At 42.1% G+C, this 25172-nt stretch overlaps 1 pseudogene; it reads right to left on the bottom strand.

Moving 5' to 3' along the window:
* Positions 1-22510: 22510 nt before the first annotated feature.
* LOC148017894 (serine/threonine protein phosphatase 2A 55 kDa regulatory subunit B beta isoform pseudogene) lies at positions 22511-24889 on the bottom strand (annotated as a pseudogene).
* Between the last annotated feature and the right edge of the window lie 283 nt (positions 24890-25172).

Genomic DNA, 25172 nt, shown 5'->3' with positions numbered 1-25172 from the left:
AGTGCAACATCTGTGGAAAATCTGGCCATTTAGCAGCCACTTGCTGGAGTAAGATTAGTTCCCTCTAGCGAGGTAGTCGGCAACCAGGGCCTGTTAATCATCATGCACAAGGAAATGATTCCCAGCGAGAAGACGGACCTAAACAAATACTCCAACGACCAAAGACTACAGTGGAGGAGTTGCCTAGTGGTAGTGGGGTTAGCTTGATTGAGGCTGTGCGTGTTAATGATGCTGAAACCTCTAATCTACGAGCTATCCTTACAAGAGGTCAAAAGGGTAGAGAGGTCGACAATGATAAGCCTGTCGATGGAAACCCTAAATAGGGTGACAAAGGAACGCAAGTTCTGGATCCTACCATGGAAGCGGGACCTCTGAAGCCCGTGCAGAGTAAAGCCGATGCTAAGAAGGATAAGGAACCACCGAGGAAGAAGGTAAAAGTTAAAAAAGAGGCAATAAAGCCGGTTCAGCGACCTAAAGAGCGGATGGTTTGGCGTGAAAAGCGAACTCTACCGAACTATCATGAATTTGATTTGGCGAGCTCGCTTTGTAAATTCAAGCCCGATGTGAATCTTTTATAGCTTAAGCTTTCCCCAAGAGTATGCAAGGAATTTAGAAAGATCCTGCGTACCAGGTATCTCGTGGAACCTTTGGGTATTGCGCGAGTTGGTGATGACTGGTTCGAGCATGCTGAGAAGCATTGCCCAAGGGTTGCCCCCTATGTCGATGGGATATTAGTAGATTATGCCATTATCGACACGGGATCATCTGTTAACATTATGAGTTTTGAACTGATGGAAAGGTTGGGTCTTGCGATCAGAGAGATACCTCCACAATTCTCAGAATGGCGGATGATAGTTTGAGACAGCCGGAAGGCTGCATTACTAAGGTTCATGTCACTCTTGCAAATGTAGAATGTCTGCTGGACTTTAGGGTAATTCGTTTTGCAGGGCGTCCAAGTTACCAAGTATTACTTGGACGACCTTGGATCTTGCAAGCGGATTGCCAAGTGGATATACCCGCCGGTTGGCTGATATTCGGCAGAGGTGCTCAGCATGTGGTGATTGATGCCTATCCTGAGTCCCCATAGAGTGAGAGAGCTCCTCTATCTTCTACAGAATTGGAGACATTAGAAGATTTATCTGCCAGTGAGACATCATCAAGTGATGAGTCCAAAGAGGGATCCACCACAGAAGACATCTATGAGATCACTTTAAACGAGCCGATAGAGGCCCAAGTTCATATAAGAGATGCAGATGTTATCGAGCTAGACCTTGGCACGCCAAATGATTCGCGGCCAATTAAATAAGGTTCTATGCTCAGCTCAGCAAAAAGGGAGGACTATGTGTCCTTGATTCAAGAATTCCGCGATATCTTTGCTTGGAGTTATGATGAACTCACAGGCATTCCTCCTAGTTTCGTCGTTCATAAAATTCCGTTAAAGGAAGGAAGCCGCCCTGTACGAGAGAAAGTAAGGCGTATGCCTTTTGAACTAAGGGACGGGCTGTTTGAAGAGTTACAGAAGCTTCAGAAAGTGGGTTTGATTTTTCTTGTACAACACACGGAATGGTGTTCGCCAATTGTGATAAAAAAGAAGAAAAATAATCAAATTTGATTATGTGTAGATTTTAGAGAGCTGAATAAGTAGATAGTTAAGCATTACTACCCATTGCCATTTATTAACCAGATTTTGGATCAATTAGCGGGTAGGGAGATATATTCGTTTATGGATTGCTTTGCAGGATATAACCAGATGGCAATTGCAGAAGAGGACAAGTTGAAAACAACTTTTATTACTGTCTTTGGTACTTTTGCGTACCATGTGATGGCCTTTGATTTATGCAATGCGCTTGGTTCGTGGCAACGAACAGCAGATAAGACATTTGGTGACATATCCCCTGAAGAGTTGAAGGTGTTTATTGATGACTTAGGGGCCGGCACTGTGAGAGAAAGGCAGTTGATCATTTTAAGAAAGTTCTTTGAGCGTTGTAGACAATTTTGTATCACTCTAAACCCACGGAAGTGTGTTTTTGGTGTACCTTATGGGCTCTTGCTGGGTGTACCTTATGGGCTCTTGCTGGGCCATGTGGTCAGTTCGGTAGGAATTGCGACAGATCCCGAGAAGGTCAAAGTCATAGTTGCCATGGGTCCACCACGCACTCGGAAAGAAGTTCATAGCTTTCTGTCTTCGATTGGTTATTATCGTAGATTCATAAACGCCTTGGCAGAAAGAACGTTGCCGCTTACAAATCTATTGTCCTTTAGCTGTTTGTTTGTATGGAGCGACCCTTGTAAGGTAGCTTTCGAGGATGTGAAGCAGGAGCTAGTAAAAGCTCCCATTTTAAAAGCACCTAAAAGAGGTGAGGTATTTTATATATTTTCAATAGCCACCATGCATAGTATCAGTTGCTATTTAGCCCAAATTTGGGAAGAGAAGTGGTATCATCCGATAGCCTTTGCTAGCCAAAAATTGGGCATTTCAGAGATCAATTATATCTACATGGAGAAGTTGTGTCTGGTGATGGTCTTTGGGACCAAGAAATTCAGGGCAGGAGTTTGATTATGAGATCAGGAGTAAGCCACCAAGGTTGCAAGGCATCGTGGAATGTCTTGTGGACTTTGGGGAGCCGAAAGAATCTATGGCTGAAGGTAGTGACATGGAGTCGTTATTTAAGATAGATACGGCGTCTATTCCCTCCTGGTATGCTGCAATAACGCATTATTTATCGACAGGAGAGGCTGGATCCGAACTATCTAAAGTTGAGAGAAGGAAAATTAAGTAGCAGGCATTAAAATTTGCCTTGATCGCAGGTACATTATATTGGCAAGGGGTTGATGACATCTATCGCCGATGTGTGATGCCTGACGAGGTGCCATTCATTTTGGAAGAGTGACATGATTCCGCTTGCGGAGGTCATTTTGCTGGACGGCTTACAGCACAAAAGGCTTTAAGAGCAGGTTAGTGGTGGCCTGCCATTTTCCAGGATGCGTTCGCGTACGTTAAGAGATGCGATATTTGTCAACGACATGATAGTCGAGAGAATAGGAAAAGACCACTCACCCCTATTATGGTGATACTTCCATTTGAGAAGTGGGGAATAGACTTTGTGGGTCCTATTACTCCGTCGTCATCGACTGCGCAAAAGAGGTATATTATTGTAGCAACTAACTACTTCACAAAGTGGTCATAAGCACCTGCAACAAGGAAAGATGATGCTAAAGAAACTGCTAGTTTCCTTTTAGAGCAGATAATATGCCGTTTTGGTCCACCGAAAGAATTAGTGTTGGACCTGGAACCCATTTCCTGAATAAGGTGATCAAAAGCTTGACAGAGGCTTGGCAGATCAAGCACAATAAAACGACCCCTTATAATCCGCAGGCAAATGGGCAGGTTGAAAGTACCAACAAGTAGCTTGTGGGTATCCTATCGAAAGTTGTATCTAAAAAGAAATGCGACTGGGATAAGAAGCTGTATGTGGCAGTATGGGCATATAATACCACATTTAAGCGAGCCACTGGCCACACGCCGTTCAAACTAGTTTATGGTGAGGAGTGCGTTTTACCCTTAGAAATTGAGTTACCGACCATTAGATTAGCAATAAAATATTCTTTGGGTAATGAAGATGCCCTATTAGAGTGATTTACGACTTTAGCACACCTAGATGAACTCAAGCTGCAAAGCCTATTACATCAAGAGGTGGCTAAATGTCGCATGAAACAGTTGCATGACCTGAAAGTGAAGAAGTATACCTTTAAGAAAAGACAACTGGTTTTATATTACGATGTGCATAGGGAGCTGTTCCCAGGAAATTTGGAACCTAAATGGGATGGACCCTACAAGATTGTTAGGTTAGGGAAGAATAGGTCTACAGTCCTATTAGCTGATCTACAGGGAGTAGAGTTTAAAAACAAGGTTAATCTTAATAATATTAAACCTTATTATTTCTAAGTCTGCTAATACAAAGAAATGCATTGTAGGTCCATGCTAGGAATGATCTGAGACCTACAGAAAAGAGCTTAAAAGTCGGTTGATGGGTCGGTTAATCCCTTACTTGGAGCACCCATATCTGGAGCAAAGATACCATCAGGGGAAACTCATCTGGTGGAGCAAGGGATATAAAGTGATTGAGCAAGAAGACGGAACCTTTGTGTGGGAGATTAAAGTCCTTTGCCATCACTGTTTACGACTGTTGACGAGTATCCGTGTTGAGTTCAATGAAGAAGGTGGGATGAAGCTGTCAGTTCATCCTCTAAACATGCTAAACTTTGACTATCATAACTACGAATAGAGGAGTTCCTGATGGCCGATTGTGTAAATCCATTGTGGACGTATACATTATATTTTAACGGAGCGTCCAGGGGCCCTAATAAAAAAGGGAGTGTTGGAGTAGTAATCCGAGATCCCCAACGTAGAGTTACGATGAAGCTAGCTGCTTATCTCGGGGTAGGATTCACTAACAATATGGCGGAGTATAAAGCCTTGATTATGGGACTGTATTTTTCCAAGCAAGGTGGTATTCGTCGATTGTTAGTAAAAGGGGATTCCCAGTTGATCCTGAATCAGCTAGATGGGACATACACAGTGCGGAATCCCATTCTTTGTATGTATCATCGGACTGCGATGACCCTACTTGAGGAGTTTGAGAGAGTGTCTTTTCAGCTGATTCCACGTTACTGGAATCAGTTTGCGGATTCATTAGCAAATCTTGCTTATGAAGAAGACCTCTTCTTTAATTGTGGTCCTAGTTTGGATATTGTGATCAATGATGCAACAGGACCCGGTCGCTTGTGGGGGATGTTATCAGAACATGCAATATATGGCTGACGATGGTTGATATGGATGATGCAACGAGTAGCCGAGACCAATCTACCGTTATTATCTGGGACCCATAGGTTAATTCGACAACATATTATGCGTACGCCTCTTGCTATCTATGCAGGAGGGATGGGTCATAACCTTATGCACTATAGTGAAGTGTTTTATTTCATTAGGCCAAGAGGGCCCGTTGTTTGTTTAGTGCAGGTGCGGTTAATGGTTTCTTGTTTGAGTCCTGTGCTTGACAGATTTCGTGGAGCTGGAGGGAGCCTTTGTCGCGGCATCGACGCTTCTTGTGGCCCTATCCAGGTGATATCTTTCCTTTATGAGTACTACGGGTTGTTTGTTATATGTGTTTGTGTACTTATTAAAGGGGTTTTTCTTTTTCTTATTGGGGACCGACGTCCAAGGCATGAAGTCCTAGGTTTAGGTTTAGTATGTTTGAGGGAGGTCTGAGTGGTTGTTGCCTCCTGTAACGACATTGTCAAGCGTCAAAAGTCCTGTTTCAGTAGGGAGTCCTAGTGACCCTGTTCTGCTAGCCTGCTGGCAGCTGTTCTAGGCGTTCTTGTTAGTTGTGAGGCAGTTAGAGAAGCGTGCTAGGAGAAAAATGATTATGATAAAAAGGGAAAGAAACCCTGAATATCTGACAAGATAATAAATATAGATACAAAGGTGTGTAAAAAGGGGTTCTAACCCCTATCAAAGAAAAGAAAAGAAAAGAAAGAAAATCTTAGAAGCAGTTGATCATTGCCTTGTGAAGGCTTGGTAGGTTCCTAGGGACGAGTCAGACCCGGGGCCGATGCCTTGTCCTCCTAGGGGTGGCATCTTGCTAGAAAAGAAGAAATTTAGGAAGGTTAGAGCTAAAATAAAAGTGAGCGTCAGAAAAGGATTAAGTATCACCTTGCGAGGGCTTGGTAGGTTCTTGGGTACCCAGATAGGTCCTGAGGCCGATGCTCTGTTCTCCTTGGGTCACTACGCTCAGCTCCCTCCTTTTTACACGCCCAAGTATGTTAATAAAATAAACACCCTAAAAGAAGAGATGTGTTATAAGGAAATACTTTTTGATCAGGATATAGGAGTCCTCGCCTAGTAGGAACTCCTAGTTGTGTTTTCCTTAGTTAGGTAGGTAGTTCAGACCACCACTTAGGGCAACCTCTTTGATAGTTATTTTTAGTTTGGCCGTGTTGGAGCGGTTGGTTAGTGACTAGCTTCGAACTTTCTATCAGATTGTGCTAGGCCTACTCTCTGTGGATGTCATGCCTTGGTTCTGTCAGGGGGTAGGGTGAGCATTGTGCTGAGTTTTATGGTATATTTGTTTTGTATCAGCTTGATGCTTCCTTGGTTGTTTTTGTGCAGATATGTTCGTGGGATTCGACGGGCTGAGTCGCCCTATCCCGTGGTCGCCAATGAGAGCGGAATTTTGGTGCCAAGAAGTGCTTAAAAATAGCTAAAAATTATGAATATCAAGGGAAAAATATTCAACGTCGAAGGTGGCAGCTCGATTTAGGACCATTTTAAGCGCCAAAGTGCTTTAAAGGCGCCCGAGCGACACTTGTTGACTTTTCATAAATTTTCAGACAGTCGTGCGGGTTGACAAGAGTTAGTGGCCAATGCAGGATGTCGAGCCGGATGCCCAGGATTTTTCAAAGCTTAATTCGGAGTCCGGACGGGGAAATGGCCAAGAAACCGGTCAAGATGCGAAGAGGTGGACAAAATTTGGCCAAAATGGCCAAGTGACCCTTGGGAGCCAAAAATTTAAATGTAGCATGAATCTTTTCATGTATATGAGTGAAAAAAACGTGGAGAAAACGTGGAGGAAGATGGCGCCTGAATTTTGTGCTTCTTGGATGGAGGAGGCATCATGGCTGCTGCAAACAACCCCCCAATTGATCATGGGGCTTGAATCCCCCCTGCCTACTGGTCTTATCGCCATGCTTCGCTCCTCCATTGGCGGTCTCTATGAAGAATTCTGATTTCAGTCTTTCTCTCTCCTCCCTCTCTCTCCCCTAAAGGGAGATTCATGTGGTGAAGAAGAAGAAGAAGAATGGATGATGGATGCTTGTCCAATGAAGACCGGATTGCTCCGTGGTGTAAGAGGAAGGAAGATTGCTGATTGTGGACTGTCATGAGCATTAATGGTGGCTGGAAATCAGTCCCGAGATATGACAAATAAAAACCCGCAACCCACAAAGAACGGTAATCTCATTTTTACAAAGGAAAATGGTGTTTTTATGCAATTTGCTTCATGAGTATTTGTTCCCATGGGATGATTATGCATTGTAATATTGTTTGCAATGTATTCCAACTATTTGAAATTAGAAAATTAGAAAATCATAAGTGTTGTGGATGAAATTAATGGTGTAAAATCCGTAAAATATACGAAATATAGGAAAATTGGGTGTTTTTGAGATATCAATGAAAAATATAATAAGACACACCAACTAAATTTTTCTTTTTTCTACAAAGGGCCACAGCCCACAACTCATTTTGAATTTTCAGTCATTTAATATTACAAAAAATACAAGAAAAATAGGGAAAATGGGAAAAAATGGATTTTGAGTGCCGAAAATTAAGGAAAAATAAGATTCATGTTTGTGGATGTATGGGGGGTTTGAAGTATGAGGTTTAGCCTCAGTTCAGCCCTACCTTTATGTTTTGGTGAGTTTTTATTGCTTTTCATACAATAACAATGTGGAAAATGAACCCTAAACCTATGCACGATGCACAACCTAAACGGGTGAGGGGGTAGAGTGTATGAAAGGTGTTTAAATGCTGAATGAAATGATGAAAAGCTTGTTGGTTTCTATGCATACCATTTAGTTTGGTCGATAATTAAAAATTAAGAACCTAGTAGCACGAGGGTTTCTTGGTGCTAGGTTCATGCAACGCCGCATACGAGCAATAGTCAAATTCATTAAAAGAAATGTTTTCCACATGTGCACAAATGTTGATTTTATTAATTGCTTGAGCACGTGTACATTCACAATTTGGATGAGGCATGAAATTTAAAAAATATCAGACAATACCTCCTGGATGCATGGCAATTGCTTTCAAGAGGAATATGACCAACATTGAGTGAGTAAGGTTATCACAAGCTTTAGGTTAAGCGGTGGGTCCTAGGGGAAAGAAAGTGAGGAAGCATCGTATATCTCTTGGAAATATGCGAATCATAAAAGAGAGAAGTTTGTGTGCGATAATGTGTTATATATGTTTAGCGGCGCATCGAGGGGCCAATCCCCAAGATGTAGGAGAGTCGCAGTGAGGTAGCGGCAGTCAGTCGTGGGAGGACCTCCTATGTTTGTACTTCACACTATTTGGCAATGTGTTGGGACTCCCTCTGAGGAGTGTTAATTTGGTTAGAGTTGGACTATGAGACGTGATACAAACGCAAGATGTTTAGGAAGATAATGTATGTGTCATCCACGCTCCTAGTCGCGAGGCCGTGGGGTTGTTGAGCGCATGATAGAGGTCCGGCTAGTGCATGAGCCAGTGCCAGCCCATTTTAGGTTCCATCAACAGTGTATTGCCAGTGGTATTGGTGAACTATAATACTCCTCTATCCATGGCAATTAAAAAGGGACATGTAATGTTGTCCCTTCTGATTCCTGGAAAGCACAAGTTAAAAAACATGGAAATTTACTTAGAGCCTTTGATTGAAGAGTTAGAAATGTGATGGGAAGGTATTGAGGTGCAAGATACAAGTGCATCTACATCCTCTAGAGATTTCACATTGAAGGCTATGTTGTTGTGGACCATGCATGACTTTTCAGGATACTGAGAGTGTTCAGGTACATGTATATAACACTATATTTGAAATTTAAGACTTGAATCAATTGCATTTTATTAATTCACTTGTTTTTTCAAGTTTAACCACATCAGGATATCATGCATGTCCTGTTTGCGGTCCCTCTCTAGTTTCCTCTAGGCCAGCATGTTTCAAGAAGGTTATCTACGACAATCATCATCAATTTCTTCCTATTGACCATCCCAAATATGTTCTCCCTACTAATGGAATGACTCCACAATCTCTAACCATTCGAGATTGGAAGGAGAGATGGATTAATGCTGACAACCACCCTCCACTCGGCATGAGTCGGTAAGCAGTGCATTTCTCTTGATTGACTATAAAGTATTTAGCATGATGAATTTTTTACATAATATATTGTTTGTTTGTTAGGTTCTCTATATTTTTTTGTCTTTTGTACTGGATTGAACTCAAGATCAATCACCTGTTGGACCCCATGCACATATTCAAAAATGTTGTATCTACATTATGGGATCACTTGATAGGGGCTCGTGATTCAATCAATATAAGGGAGGATTTACGTAACATTGGTCGCATGACACAAGCTTGGCCACGCATTGGACCTAGAGGAAAGATTGAGCTACCCCATGCACCTTGGATGTTGTCAAAGAATGAGGAAAAAATAGTGAAGGAACAAATATGTAGCTTTCGAACACCCACAGGATGTATGAGATGTCTCAAGGGAGCCTTCATAAAGAAAAAGAAAAGAGGTGTGGAGCAACTATCTGGTTTGAAGTCCCACGATTGGCACAAAATGATTCAAGTAATGGTATATCTAACCATGAATATAGTAATTAGTGGAGTAACTATGTGTAAACTTTGGGGTATGATGACTTTTTTCTCAACTAATCATTTGATCTACGAATATTGTTTACATTCAGTTCGTACTTCCTACTACCATATCCCATTGTGTATCCAAAGATGTACGTGATATCATTTACATGATGGGAGAGCTTGTGAGGTGTGTATACATTGTATTTTTTCATTATATATCTTTGAATTTCTACACAAAAATAAACAATTCTCAAATACATCCTGACAGATACGTGAGCTCGAAGGAAATTGATCCAAACTGTAATATTTCCGCACACTGCGTGCCGTAAATATTGACTTTCCGCACGCCGTGTAAATCCTGTGCAAGGTGATCCCCTACATTGTATTATTGGTAGCATTATCCATACAGTGCATGCTCAAAAATGAGGCCGCCACATTGTAAATACGAGGCCGAGATTGGAGACCGTAGAAGCCGCAAGGGAACACCCTTTTTGAAGGGGCAAATAGGATAAATACAAGGCAAATTTTTTTATTATTATCCCTTCCCCCAGCCGATGCATGGCTGGAGGAGAGGGAGTGTGGGGGGGAATGGCCAAAGAGGAGAAGGTCAGTTTGCATGAGGAGGAGTCCTCCACGTGTGTGGAGGCCCCCTTACCCCACCCCTCCCAAGGCCTATATAAACACCCCCCTAGCTAGACGGGGGGAGGCTAGAGAGAGGGAGGGCCGTGCAGAAGTGAACGGGCTGTGAGAGGGAGGTGGAGGTCGTCGCCGAGGTGAGGAAGTTGCCGACGCCGCTGAGCCGCAGTCCGCCCAGTCCGCCGCCACGCTGCCGCTGTGGTCCGCCGTCACCACGCTGGAGTTCGACTCTTTTTTTCCCCCCCCTTCGACGTCACGGGTGAAGCTCAGAAGCTTCTTGAAGCTTCTTTAGAAGCTTCTAGGGGGGGGGGCCTTCTTAAGCCCCCCTTCCCATTACATTGCCCATAAGTCTATCCACACCCCCGGGACTGTGAGAAGAAGAAAGCGACGAGCCTTCTCACCTATCACCCAATAAGTCCATCCCGGGACTTTGAGGAAGAGGAGGCTACAAAACCCCTTCCCACCAGTCATCCATGGGCCGGGATTTTTAAAGAATAAGAGAGGAAGCCCATAAAGGCCCTCCCACTAATCACTTACAAGGCCGGTCCTTGGATTTTAGGGAAGGAGAAGAAGAACTCTAAAGCCTCCATTCTTGCAAGGCCCATTCGCAAGAGCCCTTTTCCGCGAACATCATCGTAAGGCCCACAAAATCCTTCCTAAACCCGGAATTTCAAGGTGGGTTAAAGTTCTCAAACCTCCATTGTCCAAGGGACCTCATAAGAACCCTAAGGCCTTCCCAAGGCAAATTCCGCAAGTCGAAACTTCGGTCAAGGAAGCCATATATCAAAGAGAGTTGCGCATACAAGGGAGACGGACCAAGGTCATAAGACTGCAAGCCAAGGCCAAAAGTGGAAACCCACAAAGGCTAACTGGAGATCGAATTCGCGATGGCCTCTAAAAAGATCACAAGGTGCGATGCGGAAGGTTCACCCCGAGCATACGTGGACATTTCCCGGAATTCACAAGTCCAGGTTTGATCTATTTGGATTCCCCACAAAAGTATTGAATTAATCACGATAACTTCACGAATTAGGAAGCACTCATGCATGCTCGAATTCAACTAGTCAAGTTAAGTGCAATTGGAAAATGAATTGGCTATTTGAACATTTATTAGAGATAGCCTAAGATATGGAAATTGATCATTGGTACGTTCAATGGAGTTAATGAAAAGAGCATAAGGTGTCTATGCATTCGCAGGACCTTATTAGTAAGTTCCTTTTGTGCAATCAAAAGTGACGAACCTAGGACATCTGTTGCCTCATTACAAGGTTGAAATTATTGAGGTACACCTTTTTAATAGGCATGGAAAGATTAATGGCATGTCCCGTTTTTGGATAAATCTTCCTTGTAATAAGTTAACACCCATAAGATGTTATTCGAAAAGGAATAGAAGGCACGAAAATGATCTATGGACTTGCAAGTGGCATGATTATTTGACATAAATCCTAGTAGGACCTAGGAAAGTTAGTGTCCAGATTATCAGGCATTTTTACTTTGCCAAGAAAGGATAGGGTTATTGTGAACCATGCGATGCGTAGAAGCAGTGAATCGCATGTTTACACGTATTGGTGTAGTTGTAACTATTGATCTAGTTTATCACCTTTGGGAAAGGTTCATCCTTGTCGCATGACAAGTATATTGTGTTGTCTAAATCACATAAACCACAAGGGATTCATTTGGGCATGGTTCAGTCGATATGATAAGTATCCCAAGTGCTAACTAGGGTTTGGTGCGGAAAGAATTGACCTAGTTTTACATTTGTTGCCAAGTTAGAACCGCAAACCCTAAGATCTTACACACATTCGGAATGTCGAGTCAATTGGGTGCTTATGCATAAAATGATCTAAGGTTTTATCCTAAGGATCATTCGTTCAAAATGATGGAACCCCGACGGAGTTGCCTATCTTTAGTACCATGGGCCACATAATTAGGAATGATTTGGAGGATACCCTAAAACCCTGTTACTCGGCTGGGGTAAATTCCGTGAACGGAAAACACTAAGCAATGGAATGATCCCGTGGAATTAGATGCAATACATGTGCAAAAAGCTGCAACATTGTATAGACTTGAGATTTGTCCACAAGAGAGTTTTGTCATCTCTCGAAATGAGGTTGGCAACTTATTGAAAGAATTTAACTTACAAGAGGATGAGTAATCATCCTGTTACTCACTTTTCTTGGGGGATAACTGCCAAGGAAAAGGAAAGGTTAGGTGTTTTGCCTTGAAGCAAATGACCAGACGATAAACTAAAGCGACATGGTCGCTGGATCCTGCCACAACAAAACCTAAAGTATTGGTAGGGTATGACCCTAACCCAAGAATGATAGGAATCTTGCCAAGTTGCAATTGATTCCGGATCGTATGCGGGTTGCATTCGGAGAAAAGGAGTCACTCCTTAACAGTTTGCCAGCTAAACGACCATTGAAATTGATTGTGCTTGTAACAGTTTAGAAAGGACTGTTTGCATTGTTTGCTCAATGAACTAAAGGAGGAAACATATCTAAATACTTCAGGTTGAAGCCTGAAGGGAGAGGCAGCTTCAGTTACCCCCGACTGCCTGCCTGACCCTAACCAAGGGGGTTGTTAACCGCGTCGGGAACGTGGACCGAACCCGCCATGAGAGGTCTCTCCGTTGAGTTCTACTTGGAGCAGGAGGACGCTTGGGTGACAGGGGGGGCTCTGGCTGTAAATCCCTCGCCTTCCGGGCCCTGCACAAGAGACTAACGTGACTCGGGATTGGATCTCGAGGCCCGCATACTAGTCTACGGGCGGAAACTTGGATTAGTGATCCCTGGTGGATTACTGGATAGCCTTCGGGCGGATTATGAATACGCCTACGGGCGGGAACTCCTTGTATTTCAAAGATAAAAGGATATAATGATAATAAAGGAGTTGTTTGACATTGTTTTCTTTATGTCCTGTGATAAGATTACGTGAAGGAACCAGTGCATAACAGTGTTAATCAAGGAAGCTGCTTGTATATGTCAAACTAATGTGGTAGGTAATTACATAACTAAAACAAACCGAGGAAAGTGCGGAGGATGGACCATGGGTCCGTCCTATGGATGGGTGGTCCCGGCTAGCCGTGAACTTTTCTCAAAGTCTTCGACGAACAGTAGGATGATCAACATCACCGAAACAAGTAATGAGAACGATGACTTGGAATTACCGATTACCCGATTCACGCTGTTTTAGGGGAACGGAATGGGACTATGCCTTTTGGCAGAGAGGTCGAGCCTTGCATCCCTCTCGTTTCCCATTCTCCTTGAACCAAGTGCAGCGTGAATCCGCTTCGGACCTGGCGTTCTGCGTAAAGTAGTTCGCTCGGGTCTGACGCTAGTTGTTGCTAGCTAATGGCCAAATAGGAAAACCCAAATTCAGGTCGATCCTAAGTGGGAACGGCCAGGATACTTCCGCTACGTGGCAGACGCGGGAAGACCTAGATCGCAAGTCCCGTAACATTCCATGGGAGTGCCGAGCGGAGCTTTCTAGACATCCTTCCCGATGGACTGCTAAGACGTGTCCTAGAGGATTCTAGTGGACACGTTACAGTTGGTATCAGAGCAAACCAACAAAGGATTTGTTTTAGGAAATTTTAATAAGAGGAAGTAAAGCAAATGTTGTGTCCCAAACATTTCCTTACTTTGAATACTGTCTTGCAGAATTATGAAGCATGGAACAGGTTCTTAGTGTTCCGAGTCATGTTTATGACCGCGATGCATTCCACAGATTATCGACAAAGGGTTGAAATGATGAACATCCTAGACCACATTTACAATCCATCACCTGTGTACGTGGAATGGAGATGGATGGGTGTTATAGGGGTCTATTACATAACTGCCTATCAACCTGCGTACCTTCAAATTAACTTGAAGAGAATCAAGTGGATGGAGGATTTGAAGATCGTAAAGCTGTTCATCTTTGTTGAGGCTCACGCAAACGCAACCCTACAGGTTGGAGGTCGAAGGGTTAACCAGAATAAGTATGTATACGGAGAAGTGATTCAAAGAATCCCTGCCGACCGAATCAAGGTTTTGGGACGTCATGAGAAGAATGGATATCAAAGGAAAAGATACCCTAATCTTCCAATGAACTATCGATTCCTGAAAATCGATGACCCCAATCCGTACTACTACTCAGTTCCTGTAGCTGAATGCAATAATATCTTATTCTCCTCGAATTAATGTATTAACTTGTTCCATCGCCCCAAGAAATAATTGTAAGGGCTATGCTGATATGAATGGAATAAAACTTTTTAATCAACGATTGTCTTGACTATGAGTATTGACGTAAAGTGATTTGGTCACTTGGGTGAAGGAATACGTGGACGTAGTTTCTGAAGAGTTAACAAAATACCCACTTCAAAGAGAAGTAGATCATGAGATCAAGCCAGTAATAGGAGCTGTGCCAATTGTGAAGAGAACCTATAGTATGTCTATATCGGAAGCAATTGAGTTGAAGGAACAACTCAAGCAACTGTTAAACCAAGGCTACATCCATCCTAGCAATTCACCATGGGGAGCTCCAGTCCTATTCCAGAAAAAGAAAGATGGGACACTTCGACTATGTATTGATTACCGTGGGTTGAATTAATCAACAGCCAAGAACAAGTATCCTATTCCTAGAATAGATGAGCTTCTCGATCGCCTTCAAAGTGCAAAGATCTTTTCAAAATTGATCTCAGGTCAGGTTACTATCAAATCAGGATCAAGGATGAGGACATTCCAAAAACGGCCTTCAATACAAGATATGGGCACTTTGAATTCTTGGTTATGTCATTCGGCCTTACAGATGCACCTGCCACTTTCAATAGATTAATGCAGGATATTTTTAGACCATATCTTGATGACTTCGTGCTTGTCTTCTCGACGACACTTTAGTCTATTCTAAACAGGAAGGAGATCATGAATCCCAACTTCGGATTTTTCTTGAGACAAGGAGGTCACACAAGTTGTATGCTAAGGTGACGAAATTATGCATTCCTCAAACATTAGATTGATTATTTGGGATTCATCATATCGGTAGAAGGAATATCAGTAGATCCAGCCAAAGTCAGAGATGTGCTTGAATGGCCAATACCAGTATCTGTCAAAGAGATACGTAGTTCTCTTGGCTTGACAGGATGGTATGGGGTCTTCATCAAAAACTATGCTTTGCTTGCAGCACCTTTGACGGACTTACTGAAGAAGCAAACATTGCTTGGTCAACTGACGAATAAACTAGCTCTGATAGGTTGAAGCAAAGCTTGGTGTCAGCACCGATCCTAAACCTCTAGACCACAGTAAGGAGTAGAGGTAGTAACTGATACTAGCATGCTTGCCTTAAAGATATGTGCTCATCATCTAGTAGCATATTCCTCAAGGAAATTGAAGAGTCACGAAAAGAATTATGCCACGCATGATCTGGAGTTACTAGCTGTCATCCACGCTCTAAAGCTCTGGAGACACTACCTTTTGGGTAACAAGTTTACTCTAGTAACAGATCATAAGAGTCTCAAATGGATTTTACCCAGAACGAGCTCAACATGAGGCAAAGTCGATGGATTGAAGTATTGGAGGAATATGATTTTAAGATCAAGTACCGACCTGGAAAGGAGAATGTAGTTGTTGATGCACTCAATCGCAAGGCATTCCTTAATTCACTAATCTTGCAAAATCTATCAATAGCTAGATCTCTAACTACAGAGGTGTCCATGCCAAACGACCTAATACTTGAGCTAGCTAGAGAGGAAGGATGCCATGATCTAGCCTATCAAAGGATGCTAAGGGAAGTCTCTATCAAGGACCAGGAACAAAAGCTAGAGGCTAAGTATCGTGAATTCTCTATCAATAATGGACTTGTCTACTATAGGATGAGAGTATGTATACGAGCAAGCCAGCTATTTAAATAGAAGATATTGTGCGAAGCTCATGATTTCACTTTCTCGGGACATCAAAGCTGCGAAGGATAGACAGAAGGCATACACGGATTTGAAGTGTCAAGACAGAATATTTGAGGAAGGAGACATGGTCTTCATTCACGTATGCCCAAAGAAGAGTTCTCTATCCTTAGGAGATTGCAGGAAGCTAAGTCCAAGGTATTGTGGACGATACAAGATCCTCAAGTCCTTAAGACCTAATGTTTATAGACTGCAACTCCCTGAAAACCTAAAGGTTCATAATGTATTCCATAACAGTCTATTGAAGAATGAATCATGTACTTGATGACCAACAAATTGTAATACCTAGTCAAGGAGACCTTGAACTAAGGCCGGACAAGATTTTAGATGCTAACTAAGATCTAGGACTTTGAGAGAATGCCTCGTCCAGTGGAAAGATTATCCTAAGGAGGGTGCTACCCGGATGGAACAAAGCTCTCTCAATCTTCAAATATCCCCAGTTTATCTCGAGATGAGGACATCTCGATTCTTCTAAGGGGGAGAGAATGTAATATTTCCGCACACTGCGTGCCGTAAATATTGACTTTCCGCACGCCGTGTAAATCCTGTGCAAGGTGATCCCCTACATCGTATTATTGGTAGCATTATCCATACAGTGCATGCTCAAAAATGAGGCCGCCACATTGTAAATACGAGGCCGAGATTGGAGACCGTAGAAGCCGCAAGGGAACACCTTTTTTGAAGGGGCAAATAGGATAAATACAAGGCAAATTTTTTTATTATTATCCCTTCCCCCAGCCGATGCATGGCTGGAGGAGAGGGAGTGTGGGGGGGAATGGCCAAAGAGGAGAAGGTCAGTTTGCATGAGGAGGAGTCCTCCACATGTGTGGAGGCCCCCTTACCCCACCCCTCCCAAGGCCTATATAAACACCCCCCTAGCTAGAGGGGGGGAGGCTAGAGAGAGGGAGGGCCGTGCAGAAGTGGACGGGCCGTGAGAGGGAGGTGGAGGTCGTCGCCGAGGTGAGGAAGTTGCCGACGCCGCTGAGCCGCAATCCGCCCAATCCGCCGCCACGCTGCCGCTGTGGTCCGCCGCCGCCACGCTGGAGTTCGACTCTTTTTTTCCCCCCCCTTCGACGTCAAGGGTGAAGCTCAGAAGCTTCTTGAAGCTTCTTTAGAAGCTTCTAGGGGGGGGGCCTTCTTAAGCCCCCCTTCCCATTACATTGCCCATAAGTCTATCCACACCCCCAGGACTGTGAGAAGAAGAAAGCGACGAGCCTTCTCACCTATCACCCAATAAGTCCATCCCGAGACTTTGAGGAAGAGGAGGCTACAAAACCCCTTCCCACCAGTCATCCATGGGCCGGGATTTTTAAAGAATAAGAGAGGAAGCCCATAAAGGCCCTCCCACTAATCACTTACAAGGCCGGTCCTTGGATTTTAGGGAAGGAGAAGAAGAACTCTAAAGCCTCCATTCTTGCAAGGCCCATTCGCAAGAGCCCTTTTCCGCGAACATCATCGTAAGGCCCACAAAATCCTTCCTAAACCCGGAATTTCAAGGTGGGTTAAAGTTCTCAAACCTCCATTGTCCAAGGGACCTCATAAGAACCCTAAGGCCTTTCCAAGGCAAATTCCGCAAGTCGAAACTTCGGTCAAGGAAGCCATATATCAAAGAGAGTTGCGCATACAAGGGAGACGGACCAAGGTCATAAGACTGCAAGCCAAGGCCAAAAGTTGAAACCCACAAAGGCTAACTGGAGATCGAATTCGCGATGGCCTCTAAAAAGATCACAAGGTGCGATGCGGAAGGTTCACCCCGAGCATACGTGGACATTTCCCGGAATTCACAAGTCCAGGTTTGATCTATTTGGATTCCCCACAAAAGTATTGAATTAATCACGATAACTTCACGAATTAGGACGCACTCATGCATGCTCGAATTCAACTAGTCAAGTTAAGTGCAATTGGAAAATGAATTGGCTATTTGAACATTTATTAGAGATAGCCTAAGATATGGAAATTGATCATTGGTACGTTCAATGGAGTTAATGAAAAGAGCATAAGGTGTCTATGCATTCGCAGGACCTTATTAGTAAGTTCCTTTTGTGCAATCAAAAGTGACGAACCTAGGACATTTGTTGCCTCATTACAAGGTTGAAATTATTGAGGTACACCTTTTTAATAGGCATGGAAAGATTAATGGCATGTCCCGTTTTTGGATAAATCTTCCTTGTAATAAGTTAACACCCATAAGATGTTATTCGAAAAGGAATAGAAGGCACGAAAATGATCTATGGGCTTGCAAGTGGCATGATTATTTGACATAAATCCTAGTAGGACCTAGGAAAGTTAGTGTCCAGATTATCAGGCATTTTTACTTTGCCAAGAAAGGATAGGGTTATTGTGAACCATGCGATGCGTAGAAGCAGTGAATCGCATGTTTACACGTATTGGTGTAGTTGTAACTATTGATCTAGTTTATCACCTTTGGGAAAGGTTCATCCTTGTCGCATGACAAGTATATTGTGTTGTCTAAATCACATAAACCACAAGGGATTCATTTGGGCATGGTTCAGTCGATATGATAAGTATCCCAAGTGCTAACTAGGGTTTGGTGCGGCAAGAATTGACCTAGTTTTACATTTGTTGCCAAGTTAGAACCGCAAACCCTAAGATCTTACACACATTCGGAATGTCGAGTCAATTGGGTGCTTATGCATAAAATGATCTAAGGTTTTATCCTAAGGATCATTCGTTCAAAATGATGGAACCCCGACGGAGTTGCCTATCTTTAGTACCATGGGCCACATAATTAGGAATGATTTGGAGGATACCCTAAAACCCTGTTACTCGGCTGGGGTAAATTCCGTGAACGGAAAACACTAAGCAATGGAATGATCCCGTGGAATTAGATGCAATACATGTGCAAAAAGCTGCAACATTGTATAGACTTGAGATTTGTCCACAAGAGAGTTTTGTCATCTCTCGAAATGAGGTTGGCAACTTATTGAAAGAATTTAACTTACAAGAGGATGAGTAATCATCCTGTTACTCACTTTTCTTGGGGGATAACTGCCAAGGAAAAGGAAAGGTTAGGTGTTTTGCCTTGAAGCAAATGACCAGATGATAAACTAAAGCGACATGGTCGCTGGATCCTGCCACAACAAAACCTAAAGTATTGGTAGGGTATGACCCTAACCCAAGAATGATAGGAATCTTGCCAAGTTGCAATTGATTCCGGATCGAATGCGGGTTGCATTCGGAGAAAAGGAGTCACTCCTTAACAATTTGCCAGCTAAACGACCATTGAAATTGATTGTGCTTGTAACAGTTTAGAAAGGACTGTTTGCATTGTTTGCTCAATGAACTAAAGGAGGAAAACATATCTAAATACTTCAGGTTGAAGCCTGAAGGGAGAGGCAGCTTCAGTTAGCCCCGACTGCCTGCCTGACCCTAACAAAGGGGGTTGTTAACCGTGCCGGGAACGTGGACCGAACCCGCCGTGAGAGGTCTCTCCGTTGAGTTCTACTTGGAGCAGGAGGACGCTTGGGTGCCAGGGGGGGCTCTGGCTGTAAATCCCTCGCCTTCCGGGCCCTGCACAAGAGACTAACGTGACTCGGGATTGGATCTCGAGGCCCGCATACTAGTCTACGGGCGGAAACTTGGATTAGTGATCCCTGGTGGATTACTGGATAGCCTTCGGGCGGATTATGAATACGCCTACGGGCGGGAACTCCTTATATTTCAAAGATAAAAGGATATAATGATAATAAAGGAGTTGTTTGACATTGTTTTCTTTATGTCCTGTGATAAGATTACGTGAAGGAACCAGTGCATAACAGTGTTAATCAAGGAAGCTGCTTGTATATGTCAAACTAATGTGGTAGGTAATTACATAACTAAAACAAACCGAGGAAAGTGCGGAGGATGGACCATGGGTCCGTCCTATGGATGGGTGGTCCCGGTTAGCCGGGAACTTTTCTCAAAGTCTTCGACGAACAGTAGGATGATCAACATCACCGAAACAAGTAATGAGAACGATGACTTGGAATTACCGATTACCCGATTCATGCTGTTTTAGGGGAACGGAATGGGACTATGCCTTTTGGCAGAGAGGTCGAGCCTTGCATCCCTCTCGTTTCCCATTCTCCTTGAACCAAGTGCAGCGTGAATCCGCTTTGGACCTGGCGTTCTGCGTAAAGTAGTTCACTCGGGTCTGACGCTAGTTGTTGCTAGCTAATGGCCAAACAAGAAAACCCAAATTCAGGTCGATCCTAAGTAGGAACGGCCAGGATACTTCCGCTACGTGGCAGATGCGGGAAGACCTAGATCGCAAGTCCCGTAACATTCCATGGGAGTGCCGGGCGGAGCTTTCTAGACATCCTTCCCGATGGACTGCTAAGACGTGTCCTAGAGGATTCTAGTGGACACGTTACACAAACACATTGCAAGATGCTCGAGTATTATCTGTTGAGGTGGTTTGTTTGGTGGATGAAATTTTTCCTCGATCCATTTTGACTACTCAATTACATTTACTCGTACGTTTGATTGATGAGATCGCACTTTGTGGGGCAGTTCATGCAAGGTGGATGTTTTTTCTTGAGCGCTTCATGAAAACCTTGAAAGATTTTGTGAGGAAAAAAGCACGGCCTGATAGAAGCATGGCTGAGGATTGGTTAGTGCAATCATCCCTTGTTTATATCTCTGAATATCTTGCTAAAGTGGACCCCTCTCAACCATGACTATGGAAAGATGATGAAGAATTGAGGATGACCTCTATAATACCTCAAGGAAAAGGAATGAGTAAAGTGCTAACAAAAGATGAACTTCGTAAGTTAAATAGTTTTTGTGTGCTCAATAGTGATGTAATGAGCAAATGGGTGACACTATATAATGAAGCAAGGGCAAGAAGAAAAAGCAAAAGACAAGCATTTCGCACCAGATATGGACGTAATGTCTCATTTCCAGATCATCTAAATGCGCTTCCACGTCATATTGATATAGATTGGTTACATGAGGAAATGGAGAGAATGGAAAAAGAGGAGGAAATTAATATATCTCAATAAGAGTGGGAATACGCACGAGGTTGCTTATCAAAGGTGAGACATACTATCAATTAATTTGTTTCTATAAGTTATATTTTATATAAATAATTGACATGTTTGATCTTAATATTTTACTACTAGTGCACATTATTCAATGCTATTTGGTGTGAGGGTAAACATCTTCGAAATCAACGTATAGATGAAAAGAGAAATGCCCAAGATTGCGATGTCCTTGCTCACTTCGAGGATGCCAATGGTACCATGGAAGATTATTGTGGCTTGATCCAAGATATTCTTAAGCTTGATTTCAGACGATTCTTTATATATGTACTGGATGTGAAGTGGTTTAAAGAAGTGGTAACAAATGTTGAGCATTGCACAATCAGACGTCATCCAAGTGGTTTTGTAATCATTGACTCTACAAAATTTCACCAAAATAAGAATGACACATTAGTACTACCTTAACAATGTGAGCAGGTATATATGCAAAAGCTAAATTTTTTATATGTATACATGTGATACATATACACAATATAATAAGTTTTAAGTTTCTTGCTTTTGTTTTTCAAATACAGGTTGTGTATCATCCAATGGTAAATAGTAACTGATGGTGGTATGTCATCCCTATATCTAATCGTTCAAAACCAATATATGGTAATATTACCGACATAGAGATAGCAAATGACAATCCAACAGTTAATGATGATATACATGATGACACCATAATGGATGATATGCGTGATATAGTACAATATGAACCTTGCGAGGATGTTCAAGGAAACACAGAAGAAGACAATAATGTGATTGTCGATGATATTGATGAAGTCATTGAGCAATATAGCAACACATCTGATAGTGGGATAGACTTATTTGTTTTGTTACCTCTTGGTAACATAGACCTAGAAGTAGAAAGTTTAGCAAGGGCTGATGTCATTGAAGATGAGATGGATCATTCACTGTAACATACTTAATTTGCTTAAATGTGTATTCTTATTCTATGGTTTTTATCATGCGCACACGTGCATACTCAATAATCAATAGTCAAGTTTAACGCTAAATTGAATTTTCCATAATAAAAAGGACGTATTTTTTATCATCTTCAAGTAGAGAAATTACGAGATACATATTACAATGCTTGCTACTAATTGTATAATAGGGTTTTTGTCACTTGCTGCTAATTACTTATATCAAACTTGTCAACTGGAGGAACTGCCATTCATTAGAGAGCAATGCAAAAATAATTAATAACTCTGGTTTTTTTATTCAATGATTCAATGTGTATTCTTAATTCTATGGTTTTTATCATGCACACACGTGCATACTCAAGAATCAATTTCAGGTGGTTAAATAATTATTAACTCTAGTTTTTTTATTATATTAAGTCCAATTTCAGGTGGTTAAATAATTATGCGTCTAAAGGCACGTCTATATTAGCGTCTATTTACACGGATATATAGACGCAAAATTTGCGTCTATTTACACGCTCTTTTACACGCACATATAGACGCAATGATAGATGCGCCCGACTTTGCGCATCTAACATGCACGTCTATGCCTCGTTTCTATTGTAGTGATGACGAATACGAACATTCTCCATTGACTACAACTCCACTCAAGAAACACTCAAACTTATCAAATATTGAATCATTTCCATAACGATCAAGCAACTATGGACGTAGGTATTCATGCACTCTAAAGGTTGCAACAGGTGCAGATTCCATGTTTATGTCCCAAAGCTTGAGAGTCATATAGTCCCTGATTAGGATGTAGTGATCACCTCTCGAGAAATTAAGATCAGAAATAGAAGCAATGATCTCTATATAGACAGTTCTTGCTCCTTTTGCTTCTTGTTCTTCAAACAGTTTTCTGTGTCTATCACACAAAGCGGATTGTCGCATGTCTATAGGTCGAACAGTGCCTTTTGAACTACTGTAAACAGTGTGCTACAATGAGATGGATGAAATTCAGCTAACGTGATCACCTTAGCCAACTCCTCCATGTTGGCAGGCTTTATATCCACTATGTTGAAATTTTGGTCACACCATTGATATCCAGACTCCACAAATTTATCCGCAAATCATCAGCTGAAATATAAGTTTCCCCATCACTGTCGTTGGAAATGGAGTTTTATGTAATAATCATGACAATGGGCATAGATTCTCCTACACCTAGCTACATGCGTCATCTCATTGCTTTGATAACTACCGTGGGCAAATGAAGTGATGGAATCCCCTCTACTAGAAAGGCATAGTCATTATATAAAAATATCACTGGCCATTGAGATGAGCTCGGATTCAATGCACGTGATGCAGATCTGATAAGAGGGCTTCCCCTTACTATAGATCCATTATCCGTAGGAATCGAAGGCTCCACATTCATTTCTATCAGTTTTTTTTTTAAAGCTTCTTCTTTGAGATCTTTCACCTCATAATGTCTTGCCCTCTTCTACAATCCACTTCATCAACTTTTTGGTTTTAACACCACCTCTCACAAGTAGGCACACCAACATTAGACGACTGAGAGAAACAATATGAAGGATTCTCCTTCTGAACACTATGGTGACTTGGTTTATTTATTTGGGTAGCTCTAATTGCTTATTTCCAAAAAATCCATAATTTCTCATTTGAATTTCATAGTGACAGCAACCGTCTTTAGCCTTAATTGAAGAAGTCTCCTTCAAGATCAAAAGTTCTAGCTTATATGAACTTCACCTTTTGAGTCTTTAAAAAAATCATATTTTCTTTATAAATTACTTGGTTTTTCATGCGATGTGTCCTGGTAGAAATTTTCTTTGAAATAGAACTTCATTCTCATCAACTCATGATTCGAGAAAATATGCAATGTTGGATCAATGAGATGTAATCAATCAAACGAGGTCGACACAAAAATTATGAATGCACTAAAGAAAATGTGCCTAGCCTATTTACATGTGCTCGTGTGTCATGCAAAATGTAAATAAGAAGACACACACAACGAAAAACAAATTCTTAATGATGCTGACTAATGAGTTTAAATTCCTGGTGAAAAACTCTGCCCTCAGATTGCCAGTGGTGGACACACAACGCCACGACAACGTACCTCATTTTCTATGGGTTTGTCAAGAATGCCTAGGTCCAAACGTTCGTAACTTCTAGCAAAGAATGTGAAAGTAGAGTCGAGTCATTGAATGCATGTTACTATGTCACTCCCTATATACATGGCCATGTTGAAAGCCACTTCAAGAATGGATCGTCATTATTGTGGTAGCTTAAGGCTTGCATTAGCTTTGGTTTAGTTGGACTGGACAAGTTGGGACATGATATTTTCACCTTAGGATTCTCATAGGGTTTGATGATCTTGGTTTGAGAAGTTTAGAGTTCAGTTGATTTGTTATCATCCATTTTTGCAGTGATAATCACAATAGAGTCATTAAGTAGGAGATCATTTATAGTTGGGTGCATATTGGGGCTAGGTTCAGTTTTTGTTTGATAGACCATTAAAATGCTCATGGATTGAGCACCCTGCCTCTTGATTTTTCTCCTACCTCGTTTTGATTTATATTTCTAAGCCTTATTTTTTGAAGCATGAGATGGAGGATCATACATGCCACTTGTGAGTTTAGGTAGCCATACCAAGGTGTTATCTTCGTAGTAACCTTGGGCACACAATAGGGATTTTGGGACCCAATGTGGCTTAGTCACCTATGAATTATGGAAGTTCCAAATCCTTAGTTTAGGTCTAGAGTGTGAGGCATGGAAATTATGAGTTCCAAATGGCTGGTGTTTGTAAGGTTGTGGTCTATTCCTGGGAAATCAATTGATTGTTTGGATGGTAGCTTTGATTCTAGTCTCTAGACACTAATGGGACTACACCATGGGTGTATGTTGTGGTGCACTACCCCACTCCTTAGGATTGATACTAGGTTTAACTACCAGTTGCACTACTAGCTCTTGGATGGCCATGGTACCCTTGTGCTGAAATCCCTTACTATTCTAACATTGCTAATGGCAAGGTGGATGCGTTGTGAGTCGTAGTCAATATTATAGTAAACTTAGTTTGTGAACACATGACAAAATAATGATTTCTTACCAACACTTTACTTGTTAGGTAGCACATAAAAATGATGGGTACACATTAGTTTGCATTTTTCCAAGAGTGGATAATATTGCCCCTAAAAAGAGCTAAGTTTTACATGGGTTAGTTGCAATTGGGTTGCCCCATAGCAATGCAAAGATCATGCGTTAA

This window comes from Lygodium microphyllum, chromosome 21 (assembly GCF_053477565.2).
Source record: "Lygodium microphyllum isolate KBCC chromosome 21, Lygodium_microphyllum_v1.1.10, whole genome shotgun sequence".
Lineage (NCBI taxonomy): Eukaryota > Viridiplantae > Streptophyta > Polypodiopsida > Schizaeales > Lygodiaceae > Lygodium > Lygodium microphyllum.
This window is presented reverse-complemented; position numbering and strand designations above follow the sequence as displayed.